The sequence below is a fragment of the Apteryx rowi genome, unplaced genomic scaffold (assembly GCF_003343035.1).
Source record: "Apteryx rowi isolate R43461 unplaced genomic scaffold, aptRow1 scaffold_123, whole genome shotgun sequence".
In the NCBI taxonomy this organism is placed as follows: Eukaryota; Metazoa; Chordata; class Aves; order Apterygiformes; family Apterygidae; genus Apteryx; species Apteryx rowi.
Window position 1 is genome coordinate 1,149,821 of NW_020447453.1, and position 13,814 is coordinate 1,163,634.

General features: G+C 39.3%; 1 protein-coding gene across 2 annotated transcripts in view; it reads left to right on the top strand.

Annotated features, from left to right (window-relative positions):
* The first annotated feature begins 2,428 nt into the window (after positions 1 to 2,428).
* Positions 2,429 to 13,814, top strand: part of RASA3 (RAS p21 protein activator 3) — a 182,274-nt gene continuing 170,888 nt past the window's right edge. For both annotated transcript variants that reach the window (XM_026055448.1, XM_026055454.1), the window contains exon 1: positions 2,429 to 2,446. The gene's annotated coding sequence lies outside the window, so the exon portion shown is untranslated. The remainder of the gene's footprint in view (positions 2,447 to 13,814) is intronic.

Consider the following 13,814-nt stretch of genomic DNA (forward strand, 5'->3'; position numbering starts at 1 on the left):
CTTTTTATTTGAGTTTATACAGACTGCATTGTCTGTCAGTCCTGCCTCTTCTTCCATGACATCTTTTGATCCTGTTGGTCGTTGTCAAGCAAATTTGACAGGGGTCTCCAATAGCAAAATCGGTTCTTACAAGTTTCCTGAAAGTCAGTGGCATGATTAGAGAGACCTAGATGAATGTTCCTTTCTTCCACGGGAGGCTGCAGCCTGAGCTAAATATCTGTCTGCTCTGTTTGGCTTGCTAGCAGTCCAGTGAGCACGTGTATGGGTTGGGAACATGATCAGAGGATGTGACAGGGGGTTGAAGGATGTGGGAGGACAGGGACTGAAGGTATTGTGGAGGAAGGGAAGTTGGGGCTTGGCAATTAGTCTGTGCAGTTGCATGCAGTCCTTAGGAAATCAGGCTTTGCTGGGTCTGCTGCTTGTAGAACACTTTGCTTCCTATTATTATCTAGATGATACAAACCTATTGCTCTTTTTTTTTTCTAAATTGAAAAATTGGGATTTATACTTGTTCTCAGAGGCAGGTTTTGATTTTTTGCAGTGATATGAGTGCAAAGTGATTCTGGTGATTCCTGTTGATTGTATCAGAATAACCAGAATCAGATTTTGTTTCAGCTTTTCCAAGACTTTAATTTTATAAGAGGGTCCTCTCTCAAGCTGAGTTCTCTCTTTCATGCATGTAGTATTAGTCCAGCATGGTTATCGCGTGTCAAGAATGAATTTAAAGGTGTTTGATCTTTCTTGCCCAGAAGCCACCAGAAAGGAACCTGTTCTAAGGAAATGAAGAAGATACATTTTATTGTGAGAGGCATGAAGAAATGAAAGAAAATTATAAAGTCTTGAGAATAAATTTTAACACTGGAAACTAAATATTTGCACTGCAAAAGGCAACTTTTAATATAAAGCTGCACTACTGGCTACAATTAGCCTTCTCTTTATTTAGGTTTAAAAAGATCATACAGGTATGTGTGGTAGTAAGACTTAGCCCTAGTTTCTGATTCATTAAGATTTTCTTTTAAAACTTGTATCCCTTAGATTTCTTCTGAGAAGTACCTGAATGGGTTATGTTGGCCACTATGCAAAGTAACATGGAAGAGGCTACAGGAGAGAAGGCTTAGTCCAAAAATAGTAAAGGTGATGAGCCAAACTAGATGTACTGGGAAGGCAGATGAGATGGTCTTGGCTTGCTTTGCCATCAGTCTAGGTTTGTGCCTTTTTCCTGGAGGTATTCAGCTGTCAGTGGAGCACTAAAAATAATTCAGCTGACCAAATATAGGTGTCTGTGTTCRGGGAGCAGACTGTCTCTCTGGACTCCATTAGTTGGGTTAATTAGATTTCAACTCCCTAGAATGAAAGTCTAAACACCTATGTCGAAGATACCCAAATGTGTGTGTCTTAATAGCTAGCAGATTCTACCCTGGGGGCTTGATTCAGTTCTCTAAATGGAGGAGTGTACCTCATCTGAGTAGTCTCTGAGTTGCTGTAGAATATCTGTGACACCGCTTGGGACTAGTTTTGCCCTTCTGGACTGGGGATAGGAGGCCAGGTAGATTCACAGTAATGCCTAAATTGACACTGGATGCTTATGTTAAGGGGTTGAATCCTGCCCTGCATGTCTACAAAGTAGGTATCTACATGTTGGCTAGGTATCTAATTGCCATTATAGTCTGTGGAGATCTACAATGGGACTTAGCTGCCTGGCCTTTTTAAAATATATTCCCCTCTACCYCTCCATTACCAAGAACTGAAACATATAGAAGGACAGATCATGTATATATGTTTCTTACACTCAGGGCTGCAGCAGATCAATTTGTAGAACAAAATGTTATTCCCCATACCATAATGGTAGCTGCTACTATTCCATACAGCACAGGTACCAGAATAGAAAACAGTCAGGTTATAGGATGCAGAGAGAATGGAGAAAGCAAACCAGAATACACCTGCAAACCATATATAAGGTAACATATATGTGCTGTGGTATTTTAAGAACTTTGGAATCTTGGGGCATAGTTTTGATTGGAGATGTTTCTCTGGTTGTTTTCAGTCTAATGCTTCATTTTAAGTCAAATCACTGACATTTATCTGAAATGTGCATGCTCTGTTTTACAGCACTGTGTTGGTTTGTCTAATTTAGGAAGTTTGCTCCCTAGATTTTGGGACAGTGAAGTAGTGAGTAATCTGGAAACTTTATCTCATGACTTTATCACATGGCATTTTATTTTAAAGAAATATGGATTTTGATTATTCTGTTATTGAGACGTAATGTTTAAAACAATCCTATGCAGAAACAACTACTTTTTTTCAGGTCACTGTGCCAGATGGATGCAGCCTTCTTACACCACAATATTATTCTTTGGCACTTGTATACTTTATTTTCATGAAGAAATTGAATCAATGGCTAAGTGAGACTCCATGCATGCAAAAAAAGAAAACATCTAAAATGAATGTAAGTACGTATGMTTCAACTTCTGGTTTCCTTGTAAAGCAGTTTTGTAACATCTCTGGAGTGAGTTACTTTTTTGTTTTGCACATGTTTATTGTTGTCACTATCATTACCCTCTGAAGGTTGTCTTTTAACTAATTTTCTTGCAGTTGCCATGAAGCTTATAAGTTTTCAAATACATGATGAAAACAACATATGTAGGTTACTTTTTCTTGTAAAGTTTTGTTATTCTGCTGAAATGGATGACAGTCTCATTTCAGAGGATGAAAACAGTATTTTTGACTAATCATCAACTCTTTTACTGAAATGATAAACTTCATCCCTTGAGTCGCTTGCCTTGGGCTTGATTTTCCCTCCCTGCCCTACAAAATAAAGAGCTGCTTTAATCACTTTGCAGTCCTTTTACAGAACCTTGCATCAATCAGCATGCATGTCAGAGAAGCACTTCACTGCTTTGTGGAAATTTTTTTAGTAAGAAACCCAGTGAGTTCCCACGATAAGTAGACAAAAACTCACGTGTTGTCTAGGCATCAGATACATTGCGATGGCTGTTCTTGCAGGTGCATTTGGCATTTTGCATAATCACATTTGCATTTTGACATATTTGTGCTCATAGTGTGAATCCCCTCTTCATTTTGCATCCCTAGATGCGTGTTTTGTGAGGGAGTGAGAACTGAATGTGCATTTTCTTGTGACTGACTATCGACTCTCTGGTTCATTCAGCTGGAGCCCTGTGGACTCCCTCTTCAAGATAGTGCAGACTACTGCAGTAGTTAAAATGAAGCTCCAGACTCTATTTGGTTTCTTTGTTTTAGTGCAAACCTGCCAATTTAAAAATGCTGTGATGCGACAAATACTTAGGCACATCTCTGCTTCTTATGAATAGATAAATACTACCAGGTTCTGTCAAAGATGCTAATTCTCACTGAGGCTAAGTAAGATCACATCTTCATTGCAGTCCAGTCAGGGAAGCTTTTGATTAACGAGAGGCAAGTAGTCCTGACTATAAGTAACAAGGAAATTAATCTTGAGAGCGGAACCTGATGATCTTCAGCTGATATATGAGAAAGTCCAGTGAATCTGAATAACTCTTTACAATTTATTTTGATACTGAACAATATATAAAATCCCTGATCAGGAGGAGCAGAAGCCTAGCCAAACATCAACTAAATCTCCCAGTCAAGATTACGTAGGTTAAATAGGTGGCTTGAGGGGTGGTGGTTTATGACTGAAAATAAGGAGGTTAGTGAAAGGAAGTTTCATTGCAAGTTAATATCTTCAGCTCCAATCTGTGCTGTTTTGTTTGTGCTAGTTCTTGGGAATAAAAATAATGATACTTTTACCAAATGTAAGTAGTCCATAAGAATAGAAAGATCTTGCCTCTATTTCATTATCTGATCAAAGAGGCGTTTTGTAGAACACCTTTAACCAGATGAAGATTAACTGTTGAAATTGCAAAACTTTGATTTAAAAGATGTTCTCCTGCCCTCTAGTGTTAAAGTATGTTCTGGTTACTGTACAGTATTTGTGTCTCAGCTGATTAGGTCAGCTAATTGATATTTTGCCAATATCTGCTGTCTTTCGGAACACTGAAAACTTGCAAATTGATCCTTAGTGTAATTGGAAAATGACCCTGGAAAGTTAGTATGTGATTTGAGCTTTCAGTAGTGACCTGCAGAGTTAGAATGCTTTTTTATTTCACAACCATTACTGCATACTATTTTTCGTATGTAGGTTTTTTGTTTTTTGTTTTTCCTTTAAGCAGGATGACATTTGTAGTATATTTTCCACTGTCTAATACCTGTATTATTAAAGGATATGTGTTGGGTAGTCATTTTTTTCACATGCTTCATATCATTAAYATTTCTATTGATCCAAATTGATATATAAGAACATAAGTAAAATACACAGTAAAATTGGTCTATTTTTAAAACTTCTATATAGAAATAAAAGAATGAATTTTAGTGCTCTGTTGCAAAAAAAAAAAAAAAGTTAATGTGTTATTTATCCACATTGACTAAACTTGCCATTGTAGCATAGAGAGAAACTTGGGAACTTGACTGATGGCAGCATCAGTAATAAAACCATTTGTAGAGGATTTCTGAGCAAAGACCACTAACTGGAAGAAGCCTTCTATTTTAGCTATGTGCACAGAATATCTTCTGAAAAAGCAAGAACCAATAATGAAATTCGGATCCTACTGAAGTTAATGGGCCAAGATTTCACAGCAGTGCTCTAATGATGAAAATGCTTTTCTTTTCCCTGGCAAATCAGGTTCAGCTTGGTTGTTTTGTTTGTCCATTTTCTTGCAGTTCTTTTAACACTACTTCTAGAAGTTTTACCTTCTGTTTTTAGGGAGTGACTTAACTTTTAAAGTATTCATGATCTTGTGTCCTTTTCTTCAAATGAAGAATCCATAAAAATGAGAGCTACTTATTTTTAATGCATTAAATACTCAAATGTGTGCTCAGTTTTTAAGAGTTCAGCTCAAGTGAACTCAAACTGGGCTGACAAAGACGAGGCAAATATAACCATTGGTGTCTGTAAAATATGGCCTTATCTGCTTGCCCTGGAGTCATTAGTCACTGCTATGCTCCACCCTTTACAGGTTCAGGCTCTTAATTAGCCACTTGTTTCACTTGTTTTGCTGTTTTCATTCATTTTTGTGGGAGATGGAAGCACCTGGTTATGTACAAGTCAAACCAGTCACTTTACATTAGGTCATGGCTACATCAGGTTTAATCTGGCTTTGCAAAGGTTATTGTAGATTGGAGAGCTGTACCCATTCCCTCATTAACGTTTCTACCCCCCCAAAAAAATGTTGTTGTAAAGTTCATGGTCTTTTCTAACTTCATTTTTCTCTCTATGTACATTTACTTACACAGCCAGTTTATATGTTCTGTAACAACTGTGTCAAGTTGATGATTGTGAGATGCCATGTTGACCAAATACCTTTAAAGTAACTGTTGAAACAGGCAAAAGTGAAAGAGGAGGGTGAAGCAATGGGGAAGTACTTCAGACTTCCTACAGTAACCTATTGTGTACATCTGCTATGTTTTGATACATTCAGTGCATTTCCCCCAATGAGGATTGAATGGCAGAAGCCAGAAATGAGGGTTGTTAGAAATGTTAAGTAAGTATTGTCTACAAATGTTGATTAAAATTACTGTACACATGAAATCTAGTAAGATTTTTCTAGTAAGATTTTGTTGCAGTAAAGGCTAGGTTAGAATTTCAGAATTGGGACACGACTTACTATATTAAAAGCATATTTTAAAAACAGTGAGCCTGCCTAGGATCTAGAAGTTTCTCCTTCACTCTGTACTTGATTCCCACATTCCCCTCTCCTTGCCTTTCACTCACCTGCTCCACTCTTTAGATATGGCTCAGGCTCTTCCTTTTTGATAGCCCTTAATGGTTCTCATCAGAAATAGCTAGCCAGAATTTAATACTCTTTGAAATCCCCAAATGTAGACTCAGACTATTCCTGAAATAGGTATTATGCCATAACATTTTGCATATAAACACATGAATAATAAGATCAAATATGAATCACATTTATAACAGTAGGTCCATCTGCAAAAACAGATTCTATACCAAGACGTTGATAAAATGAAAGGCCATCAACAAATTTGTTGTCTAGATTTTCATAATATATGCCAATGGAAGTTGTTGTGGATGGGATTTTTTTGGCTTGGGTTTTTGTTGAGCTGTGAGATAATGATAGCTATAGCTTCAGTCCTCAGCCAGACGATGGAAACTGGACCTTTACAATAGACCCAAGACCAAAGTGGCTAACCGAGGTGGACCAGAACAGTGGGGCTCTCTCAGCTGGGCTTTTGTGGCCTTCCTCTGGATCCCTACAGCTACTTTTCAATATAGAAGAAGATTCATTTCAGTCTGGCTTAGCTGATATTCACACTTAACTCCCTTCTAACAGAAAGCAAAGAAGCTGCTAAACGACACTAGGGGTCACTGTAAAGCATGATTAAAATGAATCTTGGAACAGAGCATATTTGCACACTAAACCTACATTCCTTGTATTGATATATTGACTATTCTGAGACCTGGCTGTATTTTATTTTTCTGGCTATTTTATTTTATCTGGAAGGAAGATTAAAAAAATAGATACAAAGATTTAACAAGGAAAAAATATATCTTCTGATTTGTGAGCCATCTTTACGGAGGCATAACTTCTGTTTGCAGTCTTTCATGCTCATTTGTCACAACGTTCAATGATCTTACACATGGTTTTGGTCTTTTTATTATGAACAAACTAGATAAATACCCTGTCTCGGTCTAGGTTCATGGAACCAAACCAGACCCACCCCACCATATGTGGAGTGCCACAAAATCACATTAGTAAGCAGGGTCTGAGAAGGTTCAGCCTCTCACAAAACTGGTACCCTTAGCTCCTGTTCAGCATGGCCAAGTAGACAGAGCCCCGTTCCTTGGGTATTTTGCTTTTTACCAGAGATTATTTTCAAACTGAAAATATCTGTGAAGAATTCATTAGTCTCTGCTGGTTTTTACATAAATGAGAAATGAGAGTTGCATCAGCCTCAAGTCTTTGTCTCGAGCTGCATGGGAAATAAAAGCTTTCTACGACCTTTAATATTTTCATCTTGTTCAGTGTGTGAAGCTGCAGGCACTGACTTGTACTGTGAGGGCACACCTCTTTGGGTCATATGTCTTTCTTCAGCAATATCAAATTATGTGATCAAGATGTTCTGCAGGGGAAGGCTGCAACCCTAGAAAGTGTCTGTTCCAGCATGGGTCCTTTTTGTTTGTGTATCGGGGGGATGGGAGGGAAGAGAGCTCTTGGGAGGCACAGCCTTTGCTGCTTTGCAGTATGAGCACCTCTCTTCTGAGCCAGGACCGCTGGTCTGGAGTAGGTGAGCTGCTGGTACTGCTGTGAGAGACTGAGGCAGAGGTCAAATGACTTGATTTTCATGCATGAAGCATGAGACTTGACAGGTCTGCRTACAAAGTACAAGAATACATGCTTGCTGCACATGTCAGACAAGTGGCTGCTAAGTGATGTTTTTTGTCCTTTCTGCTCTGTTCCTGTTGAGCATTGAGGAGGATGACAGAACAGCAGTGGGTTCTTGCTGGTATGGGAAGCTTCAAGTAATCCTGGTGTCTTGCAACCCTGAGTACTGAAGAACTGACTTTTTTTTTTTTTTTTAGAGGTTTTTAAACTGATACTGAAAAGGAAATAAACAGGAAAAAATGGAGCCCTGTCCCAAAGTGTTTGTGGTCTATGACTGTTGTGAGGAAAGCTGGAACTGTTGCAAGCCAGTTGTAGCAAGACTTTGCTGTGATGCCTTTATTTTGTTTGCTGGTCAAGGTTGTGCGGCCACACAGTTAATAGTATTTGTCTATCAGCTTGGATGTATTTTTTTTTATACGCTATGTCCAATTAATGCAAATAATCTTGGAGAATGTTTTTAGCATCAGTGGGCAGAACTGTAATCATTGGGCATTAGATACCGGAAGTGAGAGACAGTCACAGCTTCAAGCACATTCACAAATGTCTGTAGAGGAAAAATCTGGTTGATCAACAGTTTATAGGACCCTAACTCATCTGTACTCAAAATTTTGCCTGGTGACATTATGAGTAATTTATCTTCAGACAGGAAAAAAGTAGTATTGGTGAGAGAAATAAATATTAGAAGGAGGAGGGAGAAATATACTCAGCTTTCTACATGGATAGGGAAGAGGTGGAAGAGTGTTTCTCAGGGCCCTTGTAAAGCAAATGAAGGTATGTGTAATGAGTTTGGCCCTAGAAATGCTACTGGTGTGTAATCCCTTAGCAATTTAATTTACTGCATTCGGAGAGGGTGAGGATATTTTTTCACTGCTTTTTAGAAAACAGCAAAGTGATGATGGTATTGTAGCTATGATGACTGGCTGCCTTTATTGTAGGAATGACTTAGGTTGTTTTATTCAGATCTAGCTGTGAGCTGGTGAAGAAAATATCAGCACACTTCACTGTTTGTATTGATAACAAAACAATTTGTACTACAGATGAAATTTTACCTGGGCTGAGACTACGTAACATGTACTTATACAACTTTTTCTCTCAAAGTAAGTCTCATAAGCCTTATACTAGTACACTTTCAGTAATGTTCATTTCACTTCTGTCTGTGGTATTTCTCAACTTATTCTTGTTCCCAGTACTTGCAAGGAGATATGTGCGTGAATATACATCTCTGCTTGTCCCTTTCTCCCAAAATAAATAAATATGAGTCAGAGAGACTCTGAGATGTTTTCCCCAGTAGATTAACCTAGACCACCTTAGCTGTTCTTGAAAGGCCAGAGATATAAATCCTCTTTCTGGTCTTGTGAATCTCTTCTGTCACTGGGAGACCAGCTTCCAAAAGAAAGTGCCAGGGGTTACACATTTTGTGACACACTGTAAATACTCAGTGAACTTCCCTTCCTGATGTATTTGTGATATATTATTAGGTTGCACTGTGCTACAGTAAAATTCACAGGAAAACAAATTTCATAGAATAATCCATCTTCCTAATGCACGCCTCTCCAAAAAATATGGCAGGAACTGGAATGTCATTCATCAAGTTCAGATTTAATATCTCATTTGTTCCTATTTGGTTCCTTAGTAGAGTCTGTCTGCTTCAAGCTATAGCAACATGTTTCTTTGTGATGAAATGTGATCAGTTATCTGGGTGCTAATAGTAGGAATATAGGTGGCATTTCTGTTGGCTTGGCATGGGTCTTGAGAGGTCCATTTTTTATAACTGCTGGATGGATTGTTCTATCCTCTAGATTAAAGCATTCTTTTGGTAGCACAGCAAACCAGCCTTGTCGTGTGTTACTGTTATACAGTTTGTGATCTTTGTTAACTGATCTACTTTTAGCATGCCTTCTACCTCCCGCTGGTTCTGACAAAGCCAACACCTGTTAACTTCTTGACTGGATTTCATTCAACAGATCTCATGGCATGTACAAATGTTCATTTCTCTCTGGACCTTGTTCAAAACCTACTTGGAGATGTTAACCAGGAGGCTATGGCCGGAGGGGAGGGCCTGTGCAGTTGAGGAGAGACTTGCAGAGAGGTCCCAGGTGAAGCATGTGTGTTCTGTTTTTCATCACCAACTTTCTCTAGTTTATCAGATTTCATTATTTAGTTGATGCAGGGGATTGGACTGTGCCTGTAAATGGCTGGTGAGGAATTCCCCTGGAGGAGGAAAACTCCCTGCTGCCATTGAGCCAGTTTCTGCATGCTGTTCTTGCCTTTTCACTCCTCTGGCCTGGCAGCAGGTGATAGGATAGGACTGGGGGTGGGAAAAGGAGATCTTGCTGAGCTTTAAGTGGCTCATAAAACCAAACTGTAAGTTACTCTTTCCTGCATTGGGATCATCACAACCTGGCCCAAAGATCTGGGAAGCAGGACTTGATCAGAGATGCCTGATTTTCTTGTATTCATTGCCATGAGGGAAAACCTGACCTACAGCACCCTTGGCTGCATTTTGTTTGGGCAGCTTAAATTACTCACCCAGGACACAGACCCAGCTAACATACCTGCTTATGTTCTGTTCAACAGTCTTGGTAGGAGTCTGGCAGGGAGACTTACTGCACTTGTGATGTTGATTGTAGATGGGCCTTAGGTCTGATGTGTTCGGGCTTCTCCACACTTACTGCTCAAGGATGTACATTTGTTTTGAGTAAGCACAGTAACTCTTGAGTGTCCAAAATGTGTCAGACCTACCACATGTGAAGACGGTCTGATGTGCCAGGGACTGTGGTTTCATTGCGCACATGGAGCAAGGTTGTTCTGCACATGCAGTGACCATTATCTGATTTCTGTGTCTGTGCTGTTGTGGTAGTCTAACCCTAAAAGCAGTAGGGTGATAGATTACAACTAAAAATGGTGCTCTTCAGTCCAAAGGGATAGAGTTGGTAGGCTTATTTAAACACAAAACCATGCACATAGGGCAGGTTTTTTATCTTCTTATCCTGATCTCTAGAATCTAAACAGCCCTGTACTCTCTTCTGAATGAACTCATTCTGGTTTCTGGGCTCTCAGCCTTAACAGACTCAACTAAGTGCAATTGTTTAGCTTTGCAGGAGTGGAGGATTTGAAAACCACTTCCTAGAACTTCACACATTTTGCCACAGTCAAATTAACAGGGTCAGACTGTGCAAGTGAGTCACAGTAGCAGGGCTTTAAAAGACTTGCATTTCACTTCTGTGGGGTAGAAATTCCTCATCTGAAAACTAGAAAGAGCATATTTCTGTGGTATAAAGAGAAAAGTACTTTTTCCTCTACTGTTCATGAGACTGGCTCCATACCTATTCTAAGAAACATGGAGTTCTACAAAGATCCCAGTCACTTGTGTGGACAATATGACTGTATTTAGTGATTTCCCAGTCTTTCTAAGACCATTAAAATACCTATTCCAATTTGTGAACTGCTTGTTGCTTTCCTCTGTGCAAATTTATTTTTTCAGTTTCATGATTGAGCCAAATTGTATTTCCAGTCAAACAAAGTGCTTATTTGTGTGTGTAGTTGGGGAGGGGGAGTAGGGAATGACTTTTAAAGTACTAATAAGTTGAAGTAAATTGGAAAAATCCAAAACACTTCACTGAAGTTATCAAAGGAGATTTTTTAGTTCATTTTTATATATATATATACACACACTGTGTGTGTGTGTGTGTTTTTCTTTTCCTTCTGTTGACCAGAATACTCTTACTTTAAGGGAAGTAGTTTCATTTTAGCTTTAAAGTTTAACCCAAAATATGCTTGGAAGCAGTGATTTGGATGAGAATTTCTGCAGACCACTAAGGTTGAAGAGTCGATTCTAAGGCTGAAAAGGTGGGACATGACATGCGCTCTGAGGTGTACAATCCCCATGAGCTTTTGTTAGATAAATTAAAATGCAGTACTCCCCCCCCCCCCAACCTAACTGTTAATCGCACCTGTCCCCATATGTTTGCTGGAGTTTATTTTGTGCAGCTGCTGCAAGCAAGCTGATGCCAGATGGCAACCTCGCTCTTGGAACATAAAGAAAAGAACTGAAAGAACCAGGAGGGTCTTGGGCCTCCACGTGACTGCCTCTTCCCCCGAAGGCCCTGATCCTGCAGTCAAGGGGGGTTTTCTATATGAAGGGCTTGTAAAGTCGAGCCTTTTATGTGCTTTAACCTAATGCAATTAGCCTACCCTTTGATTTCAGTGGCTTGAACTTCTTGCCATTACTGTGTGGTCAGGTGAACAATGGAAAAGAATGTTCTTAAAATGGAGGCAAACGTCTTAATTCAAATTTGATTATCTAATTAACATACAGAGCCATATTTAGACAGCCAAGAAAAGAAGGCTTGATTTTTTGTTTGTTTGTTTGTTTTGCTTTCCCTCAAAAAGTGCTGGGGGCTTTTGAAAACAGGGTATTTTATTGTGAGGTATTTTATTGTATTTTAATCTCTCAAATTTGAGATTTCTTTTCCTGACTCCCATGCGGGTTTGGCATGTGGGCCCTGTGTATTGTAGTGAGAACATTCACTGCACAGGATTTACAGACCAAATATTTCTAACTCTAATGTCTACCTCCAATATTGGAGGTAACATAGGATACAAAGTAAAATTCTTATAAAAAGACCCAATTACGAGCAAGGTTTTTTTTTTTTAAGTGTATATGTTTACAAAATCAGTAGCAGAAGGTGTTTATCATTCTGAGAAAGGATGGTCATCAAAATAAGATTGTGTTTACAGTGTAATAATTAGTTGCATCAGGATTAATATCTTATACTATGGAAAAAATGTGCAAGTGTGCATCTATGCCAACCTTGCTCCTTTTCTCAGAAAGGTCAGACGATAAAAGTATTATGCCCTGTCAGGCAGCCAGCACCATTTTACAGCTGTTATTAGTTGTACTCAGCATAAAAGAAATAGGCTCTTGCCTTCAGCTCACAAAATCCAAGCCTGAAATGAGTTGTGCAAAATATTCAATTAAGATCTCTAATGTACTTGAAATCAGTCTTGGTTCAAGTCCAGACTGGCTCCGTGCACTTGGACTCATTTGCTGGAATTTTGTTTGTCTGATGTTTTCCAGCAAAGATTTTTTTCCAGAAGAGGTTTTCTTAGCCATATCCAAGGATGTACAGACTTTCACAGATTTTCGTGACCAGCATTATAATTTGATCTGTGTTTTATTCTATTTTACCTGATGCCTTCAAGGGTTTGCAAAAATCACGTTGATTTTTCACAGCTGTGGTAAGGCTCACTTCAGTGGATGTTTCCTGACTAACACAAACAATCAGATGGACAGACAGATGACTCCATGTGTACCTGCACTGACAAGGAAGTTGAACCAGTTAAGAAGTCCGCCAACTTGTGTACTCTTAAGGAGGCTGAGCTTTAACTCAAATCAGTTAACCAAAACTAACTAACTCAAAGTAACAGCACAGATGAAGTAATTTGAACTTTAACTTGACATGGAAGCTTGCTTTCAAGACTGTAAGAATACGCTTAGCAAAAAGGAGGTGGAGCAGTTGCAAAAGACATAAACTAGCAAAGCTGCAGGGACTCTGACTAGCGGGTAACCAGCATTTCCTGAGGGCTTATACCCTGTTTGCTTGTCTTTCCTAGTGGGTTTTTGCAGGTGTTTATGTTAATGTATCCAAGCTACAGCTGCACCCAGTTTGCTATGTAGATATCCCTACCTGCTGGCCCAAAATCCGGTGTTCTCAGGGACATCTGACCTATGCTCAGTTAAGAGAATGCTCTTTTGCACTGTAGCCTGTTAGTGTATATTCTAACTTGCACTAAGCTTAATGTTAAAACCTAGGAAGGAGTGTAGACATGAGGCGAAGCTTGTGTTACATGGACYGTTAGAAGAGCGCAGCCAGGTTTGCTGTGCACACTTCTGTTGCATGGAGGCCCAGCAGAGATGGGGAACCAAATTAAACTAATTGTCAATGATGTCCTGTTCAGCAAATCCCAACTTCTGTTTCTGACAGCGTTAGCAAATCGCCAGGATCAATTCAAAGGATGCACTCCCTGCAACAAAGCACTGGCAGTCCGCAAAAGGTGTAGCAAGCAGACCTGAAAAGGACAATGGTAGGGGGAGGGAAGGGCAGTGGGAAGACGTGATCGTCTGGCCAATTTTCAGGGCAGCTATGCCAGCTGAGCTCCAGTAAGGCACCAGGGAATTCAGCTCAATGGGCTTTAATTTGTGCGTATGTGTATAGATTTTGTATGACAGGCACAATTCCAGAAGCCTTCCAAATTATGCCATTGTACTTAAACCCTAATACACAGATAATGCAGTCGTGCAATAATCAAAGCAATCTTTGTCATATTGAAAACTGAAACTCTTGAGGGCAGAGTTTAATCAATGTATTATTGAAA